Below are 15,825 nucleotides of genomic sequence, written 5' to 3'. Positions count from 1 at the left end.
GTGGTTTGCTAAATAGACTTGCAGTTGACTCCCATTTTAAAGTTTAAAACTGCTTTCAGGAATGGTCAGTGAATGTTCTTTTGTCTGTGAGTTAATGCAGAGACTAATATCTTGTCACAGTTTTGAGAACAAGTGAATGCTGAGTTCTGAGACTTAAAAAGGGTATTGGTATAACTCCCTTGATGTAGCCAGGGAACATCATACAAGTGTGGGCAGAACAATTATAAGAGCAAGAGGAGGAGAAGAGTGCTATGAAATGTTCTTTCTGGAAATGATTCTGTAGGCTTAGACTTTTAAAAACCCCTTTTAATTGGGGTTCTTAAATGCTTCAACCTCCTTACTAGACCACGAACCAGAAGTCAGGGAGAAACAAGGTTAGTTGGAAAAGAGAGTTGTGGATCTGTTTAGTAGTAGTTTTTTGGTGGCAATTCCACTCTTTGTTGCCAGGACGCCAGCAGTCCAATTCTATTGCAAACACTGAACACAAGTCAGTAGCAGTATCACAATTCAGCAGCCAAAATCAGCAAGAATACCACAAGTTCTTCAGCACATTTCTTTCTACAAAATGAAGATCATCAAAGACCAGGATTGCACAAAGAGCATTGCACAGAGGTGAAGCAATGCAAGAGCATCCTCTTACTGTTTGTAGGGTTCTAATTATATTCTTTCTAAACATCATGTGTCCTCTCAAGTGTCAGCTTCCAGCAAAACATAACATGTCCTCTCAAAAGACAGCTTCCAGAATACATTACATGATACAACAGAGTTGGTAAAGAAACCAGAAATTTCTACTTCATGGTGCAGGTGTTCTAGTCATGAGTAAATAGCAGCTGGCTAGTTTTACACACACACGCACACACACACACTCATGCACACACACACACACACACACACACACACACAGAAAGAGAGAGAGAGACAGATAGACAGAGAGAAAGAGACAGAGAAAGGCAGAGACAGAGAACAAGAAAGCAGAAGGGAGATTAGTTGAAAAGGAAGAAAGGGGACAGTAGTTGCAGGAGTCAATAGGAGTGGGTAAAAGGGGTGAATACAATCAGAAAACATTGTATATATGAATGATTGGGGTTTTTTTATTGTGGGTTGTTGCTGTTTGTTTGTTTTGTTTTGATCAACTAAGTCAGCAGAGTGAGAAATTCCAGGAAGAGGAATACTATATGGCAATCCCGGAGAGCAGAACTATAATAAAACATGGATTCACAGAGTCAAGCTGGGGAGTTTCAAAGACTCCAGAATATTTTAAGACCTGATATAGAAGTTGAAAAATGGGAGGACCTATAATTTAAGCAGGACCAATCAGGGTTATTCTATATGACCTACTTCATAAAGAGTATTTTAGAGATTAACCAGATACAAAATGAAATAATGGTAAGAGATGGAGACAGACTGCTCTTATAGAACTATTTGATCTCTGCCCAAGAACATTCTTATCTCAGGGATTAACAGTTAGGTGAATCAATTACCCTCTCTTGATTAACAAAAAGTCATTTAGGTCCGGCCATTTGCAACTAAAATAGCTCAGACAGTTTATACATTTAAGAGACTGGAGAGGTGGCTCAGTGGTCCAGAGCTCTGTTGCTCTTCCAGAGAACCTGAATTTGGTAACCCTAACAGGTCACATGCAACCACCCCTAACTCCAGCTCCAGGCCACCCAATGCCTTCTTCTGACCTCTGTGAATACCATGTACTCACACAAACACATGCTTAGAAATAAACAATTCTCAACTTTATATGCCCCAGTACAGGGGAATACCAGGGCCAAGGAGTGGGAGTGGGTGGGTAGGGGAGCAGGGTGGGGGGAGGGTATAGGGGACTTTCTGGATAGCATTTGAGATGTAAATGAAGAAAATATCTAATAAAAAATTGGAAAAAAAATAAACAATTCTCTTTAAAAGTCACACCTTCAAACCAATCACAGGACTTCTAAACTGGGTGGGAAGGAAGCACAGATGCCTGATACCTCCTTAGTTCTCTATATTGGGTTGAGAATATTAGCCATTTCAGAGAGCCCCAAAAAAGAAGTGAGAAATAGCTATGGGGGGGGGGGAGACAATTACAGATTAACACTGTATAGACAGGCAATAGAGTAAAAAGTCAGAAAAAAATTTACTCAATAATTTAAAACAACTAATCGGGGGGAAATCCATTAGAAACACATACTACACATAAAATTAAATGGTATAAGGGAGTTGTACAAATTTTGGAGGGAGGATAGTTGAGCAGAAGAGAACAGAAACTTCAAAATCAGAGAGATGAGAACTTGGCCATTCTACAGAACTGCAAGTGCCCCATAGTGCAGCAGAATGTATAAGAAGATGTGATGCAGAACATGGTCAGAAAAGGGATGGACACGGAAAGATCATGAGCAATCTCCATTCTGTTATAAGGACTTAGACTCTCACTCTGAGTGATTTGGAGGCCACCCAGAGGTTTCAAACCAGAACTAACCTAATTTACTTTAGGTTAGCCAGCTATAGGAGCCTCAGGCTATTGAAGCTTTGGACCCCTCCTCCTGTTTCCCTGGTAACACTTGAAATGTAAACATCGGCTTTGTCATTCCTTGGAATTAAGATTACCATGTGAAAAGGGTGAAAGTCTCTGGGCTTTGCTCTAAATGCCATCTCTAGCCTTGAGTGGAGACCTGGCATTCCAAGCTATCCTAGAGGAGATGGAAGGGATTATTGGCCACTTAAGAAGATAATGTCCTTTTCGTTCCCAGAAGCATCTTAGAGCAGACCCTTGCAGCTGCTTCTACCAAGCAGAACTACCAAGCCTCTGCCCTGAAGCCTGCCATCTTTTCTCAGAGAGTGGAGTTATTTGTTCAGAAAAATATACTTTACTTTTCTTTGTTCCCCCCCCCCCCCTTATTTTTTGGATACTGGCTGTCATGATTTGAATATGGCTGGCCCATGGGAAGTGGCATTACTAGGAAGTCTGGCCTTGTTGGAAGAGGTGTGGCCTTGTTGGAGGAAGTGTGCAGGCAGGTTTTGAGGGCTCCTAGTGCTCAAGCTCTGTCCAGTGTGAAAGAGTGTTTCCTCCTGGCTGTCTTTGGATCAAGATGGAGAACTTGCAGCTCCTTCTCCAAGCACCAAGTCTGCCTGCCTGATGCCATGCTTCCCACATGATGATAACAAACTGAACCTCTGGAACTGTAAGCCAGCCCCAATTAAAGGTTTGCCTCAGTCATGGTGTCTCCTCACAGCAATAAAACCTAAACTAAGACAGTGGCTAAGCATGCTTCCCTTGGCACTCTGGGCCTGCTTTTTCCCTCTCTGAAGCCTCCATCTCCTTTTGTCATACGGATGCTTGTTGTGAGCCCACTGTGCCAGAAACAGATGGACATGCTTATGACTTTCCATGATGTCAGAATTTATTTCATAACAGTAAATTCACGAGACTGAGACGTTTCAATGGCAGCAATGACCATAAATTCTGCCTACTTTGGTAGTTTCATAGAGGCAAACATACGTTTTGTTGTTCCAAACAGAATCAGTAGTGTTACCTTCCGTATCACACAGGACATGATAATGTACCTGGGAGTGTGTATGTAAACAGTTACGGAATGAATAAGGCTAAAGAGAGAGGCTTCAGTTCAAGAAGCCTCAGAACCTGTTAGGGTCTACATAGATAAAATAATGAACAAGACCCCTGCCAAGAGCGAGCTGCTCATGAAAACAGCAGCCACCATGGCTGTTGGCCTTCCCTAGAGCCTTGATCTAGATGGACCACATTCTTTTTAGCGTCAGGAACTGCACCGTTCAATGGCTAAGAACATTATTGCCACATCGTGGTTCATGATGGGTATTTGTTAATTATGTGAAATAAAGGAATAGTAATTAAATTAAAATTGTTTGATGACTTTTTACAACATTAATGACGAAGGTTCCTGAGGGGAGAAACCACGAGTGCTTTTACCTTAATTTTTAGCATTTAACAGGATGCTTACCTCATAATAAAGGCTGAAAATTTATCTGTTGATTAGTAAATGATGAACTAATAGATGTAACTAAATGAATGAAAGAACAAGTGAGTAAACAAATTAGTTTTTTTCTAAAAGTCCATCATCTACTTACAAATCAAATTAATGTTTTTCTATTTATTCATGAAAAAAAGGCATGTATGTATAATTGTATCCCCATCCACACCCCAGGAGGAAACAAATTCTAAAATAAGAAATAATTGAGCATCCATTTTTAAAAATTCTGCCCATAAACAAAACTGACTATTTTGACATGAACTTTGATAGTTTAATGTTTTCTTTGAGCCACCAAAATAAATGCTAAATATTCTCTTTGGCAATGCGAACAGAGGCCACAAAGGAGAAACCAGTAACTCTTCCCATATGTCTTTTGTCCCATCACAAGGTCTTTGGAGGCAACTAAGTGGAAGAGGCCCAGGAACATGTGATAAAAGAAAGAAAGCACTTCATGGAAGCAGTTCAGCCTTGGCTTATGTTCATTGAACCAGGGGTGTAATTTTCCTGCCCTGAAGGGGAAAGGGCCTGGAGAGATTCCAAATACGGCCAAGAGCTGCAGAAGAGAATGACCAAAGCTTGAAGACTAATTAGCAAGTAAGAAAAATACAGCCCAGTTTTATCTGACTCCTTGAGAGTCCACAAGTAAGATTCCACTGCAACAATGCTTTCATGCCTACAAGAAAAACTTAACATTAGAATTTGCTCAAAATTCAGTATGCCATTGTTAAGTATGGTCACCCCACTCAGTTATAGAATACCAGTACTCATTTGTCCCACAAACATGCAAAGCTAGGAGAGTACTTACATAAGGCAGTTGTTCAACATCACATCTAAAATTGTAAGCTTACTACAAAATTAACTACATCTGATTTTTCACTCTGTTCACCTTTTTTATTTTTATGACATCTATTCAATTGAGAACAAATCTGTCCAGTTAATGGTAAGAGAGGTCTATTAGCCACTCACACAGGCCGATGTGAAACAGCCACCAGGGGGATATGTTCATGTGAAGCAGGACTGTCCACAACAGTACTGGATTATGCATCTCTGAAGGTCCTACTACTTGGGTTGGCTTGTATGTAACAGCTTAAAGTTACTCATAGGCGCTGCACAGCCAACATTCCCATGGTAAGTCGCTTCTCCTGGCTAGAAAAGCAATCAACACCACATCCATATTTGATTTTCTAGAAAATCTATATTTCCCTAAGCCTCATGCTTCAACCCTTATTATAAGTTTATGGCTCTTCTCTTCTCTCTTCTCTTCTCTTCTCTTCTCTTCTCTTCTCTTCTCTTCTCTTCTCCTCTTCTCTTCTCCTCTTCTCTTCTCTTCCCTTCCTTCCCTTTCCTCCCCTCTCCTCCCCTCTCCTCCCCACCCCTCCCCTCCCCTCCTTCCCTCTCCTCCCCTCCTTCCCTCTCCTCCCCTCCTTTTCTCTTCTTTTCTTTTCTTTTCTTTTCTTTTCTTGTGACTCATGTTCTGGGGGGAATTGGGGTAGGGGGAATCCAGAAATAAAGTAAACTGAGAAGCTGAGTCCATAAATTAAGTACTGAAACTCTCTGCAAATAGGACTCTTGACAGTATTCTTGAAGCACAAATAGTGGTCCTGCAGGATCCAAGGAGTTCATTCTGACAAGGAATGAAATGGTGTTGAAAGGATGACATTTTAGAATTATTTCCCACATTTATTGACTTTAGCAGCCTTATAACAGACATGTAAGTAGATTACAACAATGCATTCATTGTTATTGGAATGAAAAACCCCTAAATATTTGCTTAAATAAATATAGATAAGTACTGCCTTTTTTTAATGCTGAAAAGCCCCATTATCTGCAACACAGTTGATTATATCAGCACTGGGTTCTAAAATCTCAATATGCTTTGAAATGCTGGCCCATTTAAAAAAGAATAAATTAATATAGAGAGAAAGATCAGAAAGATAGTGTTTGTTGCTAGATCCATCAACAATGACTTCCATCCCCTTCCAGTGCTGTATCTCCAACATGGAGAACCATCCCTCAGGTGAAACTTCTCTCACCTTTCTTTTCTGTCCTAAGGAAGCTGCAAGCATTCAAAATGTAACCTTCCTAGAAAACACTGGAATCTCTAAGTACAGATATGTAAAGTGTGAAGTAACACTCAAAGATCTAGTCTCTTTCCCCACAAAAGTTTTATTTCATCTTATTTTTAAGTGAGATCCAAGTAAAGCAAAAACCCTATAAATACCATTTATATGCAATTTCTATTTAGAAGATAAAAATATATAGCAATGAACGAGATGTACGCAGAGTAGGTGTTCAGAATGATAAGCTATGATGCCACACACAGATAGAGATAAGCAGAAGTAAAAAGCCCTTGAGGGCAGGAATGGCTAGAATCGATTGACTCTAAGCTTCTGAGAGGCTGCAGCTCAGAGCAAAAGGAAAGCTGCCCCACTGCACCAAGGAAAGTATGTCCCAAACTAGGCCCACAGATGTTGCTTGTAGGAATGTTCTCTTGGTCAGCATTCTGAAACTCCAGGAAAACACACCTCCTTTCTCATTTCCTTCTTTCAGTACCTTGCCAACAATCAGCATGCAGCTGAGAGTTGTTGCCTGAAAAGACAACCCAGCAGGTTTTTGTTGTTCATTTGTCTGAGGTCTGGCCTGCAACTCACAGCCATTCTCATGACTCGGTCTCCAAGCGTTGCAGGTAGAAGCCACCATACCTGACTCTCCCATTTTATTTGAATGATGACATTGTAAAGAAAGCTTAGCTGAACGGAAACAAGTCCTCTACCTCGAACCAGCAGCCAAAGTCCCTGGAATCACACAGAAAATAGTTTAATTATTTGTAAGTATAAAGAGCCTTAAGGTAAGGCCCCTAAGTTTATCTCCAAATAAAAGTGATTCAGAAGGGCCATTTGCGGTGCATCATGCTGTAGAGGTCATGCTCAGGTGTGAAATGCTCTTGCAGGCCTTTAACTGTACGCCGTTAAACGATACTCTCCTTATCACTTACGGTGTAGTAGCCAACTCTGCAAGACAACAAGCCAATGCTGGCCAGGAATCCCCTTCCTTAACTGTGCAGGCAGAAAACTCGATGCCTTAGAGTCCACAGTGAAATATTATCTCCAGTCTGTGCCAGGAATTAAATGCCCATGAACTCTAGTTGGCCAAAGTAGTACCTGTGTTGTGAGTGCTGCACGCTAGTGAGGAGCTCTGCCTGTCTCTGCACATAAACATGCTCTCGAAGATGTGATAGCACCTATCAAAGGTAAAGGCAACATTATAAATGATTCTTTAGAAAGTCACTACCAAACCAAAGACTATCTTAAAACTCAAAACTAAACCAAAGAGGAGTTCATTTTCTTGTGTTTCTCTCATGACAACATCAGATCATATTTATTTCAAGACTAAAATAAAAATTAAAAAGAGAGAGAGAAAGAGGAAGGAAGGAAGGAAGGAAGGAAGGAAGGAAGGAAGGAAGGAAGCCTTCACTACAGTGAGTCAAAATAGCACGTGCTATTCAGCCACCCACACAAACACAGCACTCTCTTCACGCAAACCTTTCCCCGTCAATGTCCAGCCAGACAAAAGCCTGATTTCCTATTGCTTTTGTGTGCTGTGGTAGGAAGCAGTTGTCAGCTACAGCTACGTTAGTGAAAAATAACGACTGCAGACGCTGAGGCACACGCCACAATGTTCCTGTGGAAATCAAACTCTGAGGAATTTTTTTAAATGTTTTCAACACATCAGCGTGAAGCATCGACCTAGTTGGAATCACTTAGATCTAAAGCAAATGCGCTGATTGTTTTCACAGCATGCTGTTTTTCTTGGAGCAGAGCAGGAGCGTTCCTGGCAAGAGGGTTCCCTGGAAAGGTTTTTGCCCCCTACCTCTGTAGGCTGCTGCCTGTGACAGGATCAATACCAGGGTGAGCCGCACAGGAAGCTGAGGGAAGATTATGAAGATGAGGTGAACTGGGGAATTACCCTACAGGCTCTGCGCTTTCTCTGACCTCAAATCTCATCAGCCGCGGACACAGATGGAAAACCATCAGGACAGAGACTGAGAAGGACAGGAGGACCCAGATGAATGGCACGAGGCAGCAGCATCTGTGCAGAGCCTGCCTGCTGTATGGCTACATGGTGTGGTCTCAGAGAAGGGCGAGTTTAGGTGGTATAATGACCAGCAGGAAGCGTGCCATTATCACCAACAAAGCAGGTGCACATTAAGTGGGAACACGGTCTTCAATGGGTTTTCAGGACAGTGAATACTATTCCTGTTCTATTTTGGAGCCCATGAGTAGTATTCCTGTTAATAATCTGTACTATGGAAAGGATGAAACGCACCATGAAGACCCATCATCTGCCTAGTGGGGGGCTTGCTGACCTCATACCACACAGTACAGTTTTCCTTTACTTAGAGCCCCAGTTTATCCACTGAGCTGATCCTGCATCTCAGCGGAAGCAGCTGGTCAGGAGAAGCTAGTCTCATTCCTAGGGATCAGTACACACACTTGAAGGAACTAATTATTCCTATTAGTCTGAACTGTTCCACACAACTGTGCAGACTGGATATGCATCTATAATCAATAAACAGTGTCAGATACAAGCTAAAACCTCTAGACAACCTAACGGTTGAAGCTAAAGCCCAAGACTTTTCTGGATGTCTCTAGAGAGTATGCAGTATACAATGACAACATATAAGAAGCATCCAAGAAATTAAGAACTATTTTTTAATCTGTTTATGTAAGTCATTGGATGAGCAAAGACGAAAGCAGATGGTACCCTTTTAGATATAAAATTGACTGTTATCTACGTCCTTCAAACCTGAAAATCACCAATAACAAGTTTGACTATTTCCCGTCTGTATATCTATACCCCCCCACACACACACCCACAACTTCACAACCTCCCTTTCCAGCCTGCCGCCCCTACCCCCGCCCCGTCCCCACCAGATCCCATGGAACTGAGATTCAGGATCGTTGAGAGCTGTCATATGGGTTCTGGGAACGGAACCTGGACTGCAAAAACAGCAAGTGCTTTTAACAGCTGAGCCATGGCTCTACCTCCACATACATACATCGCACAACCAGTGCCTACCGCATGAACTGAGTTTCTTATTTTGACTAGCATTGTACATTAGACCACCAGAGTATACTTGGCTCGCTCAGCTTCTCTCCAAACAATTTTAATATCTTTTAATTTGTGGATTGACTTCATAAATTCCACCAGTTCCTGTTTGAAGATGCCTGAACACTAACTATAAAGTCTTTCTCCAGCTCTGACTACTTCCTAACAGCAGAGTTACTAGATCAAAAGCCCAAACCACTATTTCCCTTTTCTTAAAGAATCAATTTTATTACTGAAATCTTATATTTTAACAAGAAAATTTCCACAAAAGCCCACAAGTAGATTAATATCTTAGTGAGCTCTTGCATTCTTGGTGGCCTTTTATGCACATGCATAAAAATATAGATGCTATTCTTTTATTTTATTATTTATAATATTAAACCATGTAGTTCATAGTGGGGTATAGCCTAACTTTTCCAGTTAGTAAACAATTGAGATTCTTTTCATGTTATTAAGTCTTCCAAATTCAGAAAAGAGCTAACAACACTGTGTTAGTTTTCCACATGCCCTCCCACAGATATCAGAAGAGCATAATTAACAGTTCTTTGTCTTCTCTACCACTTCTCTACCCAGTGTCTGATAACTTCCTAAGTACATGCTGAGGACATTTTGGCAGAAGAGGAAGAAGGAATCATATGGTGGGGATGGGGAGATGCACATCAAAAAATACCCAAAACATTTGCCTGAAGAGAAAAATAACTTGCAACACTTCAAAGAAAGATCAGCTCAATAATTTACCAAAGCAACAGCAAGGAATGTTTTTCCCCTAATAACTGCGAATCACAGACCTCAAGGCAAAATCAGCACTACACAATAAAGCTAGTTTCTTGATGTTTAGTTTTTTTATAAATATATATAACATTGTATAATCTAGATGTTAACCCTCCGCCAGTTGAAGAGCTGGTAAAGATTTTTTTTTTCCTGTTTGTATGGGCTGAATGAGTATCCTGTGGTCCCATTTATCAGTTGTTGATCTTAATGCTGGCGCCATCTGAGTCTTGTTCAGAAAGTTCTTTTCAGTGCCATGAGTTCAAGTGTACTACTTTCGCCTTTGTCAGACTCAAGGTGTCAGGTCTCATGTTGAGATCTTTAATCAGTTTAGAGTTTTGTAAGGTGAGAGATAAGTGTCTAGTTTAATTCCTCAATCAACATGTATTGTTGAACACTTTGTCAAAAATCAGTGGCTAGACGATTGTGGGCTTATATATGAGGCCTCAATTCTATTCCACTAATAAACTTTTCTGTTTTTAAGCCTATACCATGCTGATTTTATACTACAGTTCTATAGTGTAACTTAAAGTCTGGGTTGTTGATCCAGCACTTTTTTATTGTTCAGTATTGTTCTAGCTATCCTAAGTCTTTAGTATTTTGACATAAAATTTATTTCCCTATTTATGTGAAGAATTGACTTGAAATTTTGATGGTGTTTTCATTGGATTTGATAAATTACTTTTGGTATAATGACCCATTTCATAATATTAACCTTATCAATCCATGAGCATAGTAATCCTCTTGATTTTCTAGTATGTTTTCAATTTCTTTTTTCAGTGTCCTAAATTACGCAAGTTTTTAACTTGCTTGCTTAGATTTGTTTAAAGACATTGTATTCGTTTTGAGATTATTGTGAATGGTATTGTTTCTCTAATTCCTTCCTCTGTCCTTTGTATATAGCAAGTATACTAATTTTTGTACCTCATTTTTTATTTTATTTTTTTAATTCTACTTGATGTTCTTATCTGCTGTAGGAGTTTTCTGGTGGAGTCTTTAGGGTCTTTTATATATAGAATCATGTCATCTGCAAATAAGGATGCCATGGCTTCTTCCTTTCCTATCTGTGTGTTCTTTATTTCCGTTCTCAGCAATTTGTCCAAGCTCTGTCCCACAGTTACCTGGCAATAGCGAGGTAGGTGTGCCTTACTCACTATAAAAGGGGTTGCTTGCACCCTCTGCTCTCTCTTGCTCTTGCCTTCTTGCTCCTGCTCTGTCCTCTTGCCCCCTCCCCCTTCTCTCCTCATTCCCCTCCCCTCTCTCTCTCCATGTGCTCATGGCCAGTCTCTATTCCTCCTCCTCTCCCTCCTCCTCTCCCTCCTCCTCTCCCTCCTCCTCCTCCTTCTCTGTCTCTGTCTCTGTCTCTGTCTCTCTCTCTCTCTCCTTTTCTCTGTCTCTACTACCCTCTCATCTCCCCTCCCCAAGCCCTGAATAAACTCTATTCTATACTATACCATCGTGTTCACCCCCTTACCTGATTACACATCAACCAACCAACCATACTCCTCTCCTTTATCTTTTTATAGAACACAACACCTGCCACTTGTTCTATTGATCTAGCTAAGGCTCCAAGTACTATGTTGAACATGAGGGAGTAAAGTGAACTTCTTGACCTCGTTCCTTATTTTAGTCATGATGCTCTCTTTAGGGTGATGTTAACTGCCTTTATTATGTGCAGAAATGTCCCCTAGATCCATAGACTCTCTAGGACATAATTATTTAAAACAAACAACTTGTTTTTAAAAATGAAGAATGGAACTAAACAGAGTCTTCTCAAAAGATGAAATAAAAATGGCTTTAAAACATTTTAAAAATTATTCAATATCCTTAGCTATTAGGGAAAGGACAATTAATATTATGATGAGACTTCTTTTTGTCACAGTCAGAATGGCTAAGTTTTAAAAAGATGACAACAAATGCCGGTGTGTCTGTGAGACTCCATCACTGAGGGTGGGAGAGCATACACTGCTACTCTGGAGATCCATGTGGCAGTTCCTCAGAACACAGAAATAAACCTACCATGCGGGAGCCACACTTGGGCATAAACACAAAAGACTCCATATCTCTCACACAGATATTTGCTTACCCTGTTCACTGCAGCTCTACTCAAAATAGCCAGGAAATATGTTCATCAGCTGATGAATAGATAAGGAAAATGTGGTATATTTGCACAGTGGAATATTATTCTTTTAAGAAAGCAAAATTATGAAATTTGCAGGTAAAATGGAGCAGGAAAAAATCACTCTGATCAGCAATTTTTTTTCTGAAAAAAAAAAAAAATCAAACCAATACCCAGAAAGCATAAGGGTATATGTTTTGAGGGGGCAGGTGTTATTGTTTTGCTTTGTTTTTCCTCGTTTGTGGCTGTTAGCTTTGACTCTTTAGATATGTGTGTTTTCTTTGGAATACCCACTGGTGACATGAAATTAATAAGGAGATATTGGCAGGCTTTTAAGAGAAAGAACATAATATTTTTTAAAATAAAAAATAGCAAAGAAATAGGTTTTAAAACTCTAGATTCTATCTAGAAAATAAAGGACTAGTAATCACTGTGATATTTTTTATAGTTATTACTGTTGTGTTTTTTTTTTTTTTTTTTTTTTTTGGTTTTTCGAGACAGGGTTTCTCTGTGTAGCCCTGGCTGTCCTGGCACTCACTTTGTAGACCAGGCTGGCCTCGAACTCAAAAATCCTCCTGCCTCTGCCTCCCGAGTGCTGGGATTAAAGGCGTGCGCCACCACGCCCGGCTTACTGTTGTGTTTTACAAAAATAAAGGTGAGAGAAGGAGTATGTTTGGTGGCTGTAGAGTCAGGTGTGGGGAAGAGGTGCCTCTGTGGGCTCATGCTGAGGCATCACTTCCTATAGTATAGAATAGAGTTTATTCAAGGGTTAGCCCTGGGGCTAATTATATTTTATGTTTTTGTTGTTGTTGTTGTTTTGGTTTTTTTGGTTTCTTTTTTTTCTTTGGTTTTTCAGAACAGGGTTTTTCTGTGTAGACCTGGCTGTCCTGGAACTCACTGTGTAGACCAGGCTGGCCTCGAACTCAGAAATAATTCTGTTCTGTGAGTGGTTGGGAACAAAGAATGAGTTAGCACTCAGGTGATTTCCTGTAAACCTGTTTCCCACCTTAATTTGTAAAATAAAGGAGAGCTGACAATTAGGCAGATAAAAGGGAAGGTGGAGCGAAAGGGGAGGGAGTGAGAGAAGGAGAAAATGGAAGAGGGAGAGGATGCAGAAGAGGAGGAGAAAAAAGAAAAGTGGAGCAGAAGCGCATGGCCTGGAGAAACCGCAAGTTCTAAGGGGTTCTCATAGATGTGGAAGATGGCAGTGTAGTGGTAGATCTGCCCAATCTAGGCTCACAGATAAATTCATATTAACTGTGTTGTGTTTTCACTGCTGGGGCATATTTGGGAGGAGATTTACTGCAACAGGTGGGGAGGGGGGTTGAGAGAGTAGAGAGAAAGAAAAGGAGAGAGAGAGAGAGAGAGAGAGGAGGCAAGCAGCCCCTTTTATAGTGGGTCAGGCATACATGGCTATTGCCAGGTACTGTGGGGCAGAGCCTAGACAAAATGCCAAAAATTACCTACCAAAGAAAACACAGGAACTCTGAAATAGTGCATGTTCCTTCAGTAGTTGTAAGCTGTAAATCTTTGTCAATAGTAAGTTATTCAAAGACAAGATAAGATCATTCAACTCAATGTCGTTCTGCTTGCTGTTACTCCTAGATATGTTAGAGAACATTTTCCTTAGTTAGCCATCTCAGGAATATATGCTCTACCTTGCTGGTGGGGTCAAAACTGAGTTCATGTTCCCAGGCTCAGAACCCAGCTCCTATCCTGCTTCTTCAGATGTTCTATGTTTGTCTCTTAATCAATAAAGGATGTAAAGAGAGAGAAGATGCTGTTATCCTGTTATATAACTAAAGCTCACTCATAAATGTGCTTCCTGCCTTGACTTAATTAACTACATGCACCTTGGCCACTCCTTTGTTCCCTTATAACTGTGAATTCTGGTCCTTCTTGTTGAACTGGCTACCTGCCCCTTGCCCACTAATTTGTTCCTTTATCACTCTAGTTTCCAAGTCAGAGTCCAGGAGGGGACCTGACTGCAAAAGGATACCTTTTGCAAAAGGGACCCTGAAACCAAGTGACCCTGGGATAAGGCCCAGTCACCAATGTTAACTTCCTTGTTAAACCCCTTGTGTCAAACTATGATTGGTCACTGTAGTTGGCCACCCTGATTCCCCTTGGTTTGTGTTATCTTTCTATAAAACTGTTGTACAATCTCATTTTGGAGACACAGTTCAGATCCTGAACTGTCTGTCTCCCTGTGTTTGCAGAAAATACAGCTTTCATTTTTAAGCTTGTGTCTCTGAAGTGAGTTTTCTTGGTTTCCACCCTGAACCCAATAGATCAATCTTCTATAATCAAAAGCCAAGAAATGATATTTGACATAACCCTATTATTTTTACCACAAATTAAATTTTAAAATGTATTGAGACTAATAATCACTATCATCAAATATCTACCATCATCATTTCTATCACCACTGTCACCTTGATTACTGCTATCATAAGCATCCTCACCATTTTCATCACCACCATCAATGCCAATACTATCATCACTACCATTACCACCATCAGGACCACCCTACAACATAAGCACCAGCATTGTCACCACGATTACCATTCATCATCTCACCATTTCCATCAAATCATCATCACGCTCGCCATCATGGCTACCATCATTACCACAGCTAAGACCAAAGGATGTCTCATTGCTGCCCAAAAGGACAAGCCAACTAACTTTATAAAAAAATTGAGTCTAGGCTCAGTTCAAGCCGGACTATAGAATGATTTCTGGTGGTTAGATAAAGGCAATGTTCCAAGGAACTTGCGAAATGATTCACCCAGTCATTTCTATTGACTCTGGCTGAAAGGACTTTCATCTCTCCTTTGATTTATGCCAGTAACAGCTATCAGCATATCAAAATTGTGCTAGCCTCCAGACCCATGGTCCTACTCACAAACTCCTGGAAAGCATTTTAAAGTCTGCATTACCCCCATGGCCCCTCTCACCTCCACCTCAACCCTACACTGTCACACTGGTTTAGTTCACAGGCTTTCTGCCTCCCCATATACTCATTCTCTCTACAACCCTTCTTTAGAACCCCACATCTTTCTACGTTCTGTTGCTGTGGGTTACTTCACTGCACTCTTACATACACATCTTCATTGTTAATCTTTTTTCTTTTGCTATAACAAAATACTTGAGGATGGAAAATACATAAATGAAGTTGATTTATTTTAAGTCATACTTTTGTACCTGAGTACAATGATATGGTAGCCTTGTGCATTTGACCTACAGTAAAGATATCATGGTAGATAGCATTACACTGAGGGGTACACACCTAGAAAAAACAATCATATGGCAAAATAAGAAGCTATTATAACCAACTCTCAAGAGAGCCAGTGATGCTATCACAATTACTACATTAATCCCTCTGAGCGATGCCCAATGACCTAACATTTTCCACCAGGCTCCACAACTTAAATGCATTACTACTTCTGACTGTCACAGGACTGAGGACCAAGTTTTCAACTCATGAAACCCTCTCCAAACAACATACTAACTTTATTCATGGTTTGCTGTTACTGCTCCAGTTGACTGCATGAACGTGGGAGACTGAAGCCTAAAAAATGAGGTTGACCAAAGTCTCATGCAACAGCCAACTTCATTCAGAGCATCAGACAATTTACATACTGGTGGGTTAGGCAAGGTCATATGTGATTATGTTGTATACAGTCACAAGGGCAACCTGTGCTTGCAAACCTATTTTGAATAACCGAAGTAAGCAGCAATGTGCAGTCTGAAGCCAACCCCTATGTACTGTACCTGGAAGGGGCACAAAGGCACAATCCAAAAACAAACCCATGTTTTGGAAGGACAGAGGTT

At 40.6% G+C, this 15,825-nt stretch overlaps 1 protein-coding gene across 1 annotated transcript in view; it reads right to left on the bottom strand.

The window, feature by feature from the left end:
• Positions 1–15,825, bottom strand: part of Pou6f2 (POU class 6 homeobox 2) — a 507,949-nt gene that overhangs the window by 466,085 nt on the left and 26,039 nt on the right. The gene's annotated exons all lie outside the window — the stretch shown is intronic.

This window comes from Mus caroli, unplaced genomic scaffold (assembly GCF_978045245.1).
Source record: "Mus caroli unplaced genomic scaffold, Mus_caroli_1 scaffold_15, whole genome shotgun sequence".
NCBI lineage: Eukaryota > Metazoa > Chordata > Mammalia > Rodentia > Muridae > Mus > Mus caroli.
This window is presented reverse-complemented; position numbering and strand designations above follow the sequence as displayed.